Raw genomic sequence first — 2788 nt, 5'->3', positions numbered from 1 at the left:
CTCCGACTTACTCCCCTTCATTCTTCCCCTCCTGCTATCTTCTTCTTCTTTTTTTTTTCTTAACATATATTGCATTATTTGTTTCAGAAGTACAGATCTGTGATTCATCAGTCTTGTACAATTCACAGTGCTCACCATAGCACATACCCTACCCAATGTCGATCACCCAGACACCCCATCCCTCCCACCCCCCACCACTCCAGCAACCCTCAGTTTGTTTCCTGAGATTAAGAATTCCTCATATCAGTGAGGTCATATGATACATGTCTTTCTCTGATTGACTTATTTCACTCAGCATAACACCCTCCAGTTCCATCCATGTCGTTGCAAATGGCAAGATCTCATTCCTTTTGATGTCTGCATAATATTCCATTGTGTATATATACCACTTCTTCTTTATCCATTCATCTGTCGATGGACATCTTGACTGTTTCCACAGTTTGGCTATTGTGGACATTGCTGCTGTAAACATTGGGGTACACGTACCCCTTCAGATCCCTACACTTGTATCTTTGGGGTAAATACCCAGTAGTGCAATTGCTGGATCGAACGGTAGCTCTCATTTCAACTGTTTGAGGAACCTCCACACTGTTTTCCAGAGTGGCTGCACCAGCTTGCATTCCCACCAACAGTGTAGGAGGCTTCCCCTTTCTCCGCATCCCCGCCAACATCTGTCATTTCCTGACTTGTTCATTTTAAAGGCTCGGGCATCTAAACATGAGGCTTCCTGGTGGCCACAAAAAGGACAAAGGGGGGGCGCCTGGGTGGCTCAGTCAGTTAAGCGTCTGCCTTCAGCTCAGGTCATGGTCCCAGGGTCCTGGTTTCGAGTCCTGCGTTGGGCTCCCTGCTCAGGAGGGAGCCTGCTTCTCCTTCTCCCTCTGCCATTCCCCCAGCTTGTGCTCTCTCTCTCTCTATCTCTCTGTCAAAGAAATAAATAAGATCTTAAAAAAAAAAAAAGGACACAGGGACATGGAGGGTCAAAGAGCATTTGCTCTGCCTTGGCTCAGAAGTGACCCAGCACAGTCCATTTGTTGGAACTGTTCTCCAGCCCCATAGAGCTGCAAGGGTCTGGGCAGGTGGTGTTCCCCTTGCCTGGGCTGGAGGGGAAGACAGGACAAAGTCAACACCATGCCTGCCTGCTGAGTCATGGTGCTAGCATGAGCACAAATAAATACATACCAGCCCCAAACTCGAAGGTTTAGATTCCACTCCTTCAACTCATGATTCTGCAGGTTAGCAACTTAGGCTGAGCTCTGCTGGGTGGTTCCCTGGATCCCATGTGCTTCTGCAGATCAGCTGGGTAGATGGCCGTGCTGCTCAGAGTTGGCTGGCTCTCAGCTGGCGTGATGGGATGACTGGGCTCCTCACCTCACGTGCTCCATCACGCAGCCCAGGCTTGCCCTCATCATTGGAGACAGGGATCTGAAAGGGAGAGCAGAAGTGTGCAAGCCCCCTGAGGCCTGGGCTCAAAGGTGGCCCGCCATCATGGCCACCACTTCGTGTTGGTCGAAGCAAGTCACAGGAGCGGCCCAGATTCATTGACTCCCACCTGCTGAGGGGGGGAGGTGCAGAGTCACACTGCAAAGTGCCCAGAGACAGGGAGGCCACTGACTGGGGCTGCCAGTGCAACCTGTCACAGCACAGGATCCGAAAACGGCCTTCTGTGATCGGGGCCCACGGGCCACTCCGGATGACTAATGCCCAGCTTGGTGGGATAGTGCAGTGAGAGTCTAGACTGGAGGGTTAGGCCGGGACCACTGCTGTATGCTTCATTGGCTCCATAGTTTCACCTGCACTGTCCACTCACCCCCAAGGCCCCCTGGATCACCATCACTGGCATCCAATGGTCTGCTTGAAACCAACTCTCCTTTCTTCATCCAGTAAGACCCAAGACCTCTCCCCATGGGCTCTGAGCATCTAGAGGTCACCTTCTTAGATATGGCCACCGTGTGCAATGTGGAATCACCTATCCCTCTCATAATGCCAAGGCCACTGATTTTAGCACTGACCCTAAAAGCCAGAAGTGCCCTGGGATGGCCCCTGTCCAATTGCCTTCCTCTACGAGGAGGAAGCTGCAGCCTTAAGAAGGGAACAGACCCACCCAAGGGCACATAGCTGTCTAGACCTGGGTCTCCTGTCTTCTGACCCACCGCTCCTTCCTCACCCCTGCTGAGTGGAGGGAGAGTTAACCTGCTATCCATCTGACATCTTGGATATGAATCCCCCCTGCTGGCCCCACAGCTCGGTGCCCTGGGCATGCTCTCCAGCATGAGCTCTCTGCAAGCCGCTCACCCCTTACTTCTGCACTGAACACCATCATTCTGCTGATGCCGGATGTTCAACACCACAGGCTCTCCCCTGTTCAGATTGGCAGGCTGGAGGTGAGCCATGAGCAGAACAGCCTGTCAAGGTCATGGCCCACATGGCTCATCAGTCTGGAACATGGTGGTCAAGACACAGCCCAGAGGCCTTCTGTCTCTGCACAGCCAAATCTCAGCCAGGGTTGGTTCAGGCTCAAGCCAGAGAGGCCAACAGACTGTGGGGAGGAAGGTGTGTCAGGAGGATGTGGGGTCCCTTCAACCAAAATTCCTGCTTCCTGGGCATCTATGATGCTGAACAGTATCCCCAGCAAGATGAGCACCTATGACCCTGAGCATTACCTCCAGCTTGTCCAGCATCTCTAGAGCTGAGCAGTACCCCAGCATCCTGGCCATCTCTGACACTGAGCGGTACCCCCAGATCCTGGCTATCTCTGACACTGAGCGGTACCCCCAGATCCTGGCCATCT

Source organism: Callorhinus ursinus, unplaced genomic scaffold (genome assembly GCF_003265705.2).
Source record: "Callorhinus ursinus isolate GAN/ISIS: 27379988/994484 unplaced genomic scaffold, GSC_fseal_2.0 scaffold18, whole genome shotgun sequence".
NCBI classification, from domain to species: domain Eukaryota; kingdom Metazoa; phylum Chordata; class Mammalia; order Carnivora; family Otariidae; genus Callorhinus; species Callorhinus ursinus.
The sequence above is the reverse complement of the archived record's forward strand: the minus strand, read 5'-3'. Positions refer to the sequence as shown.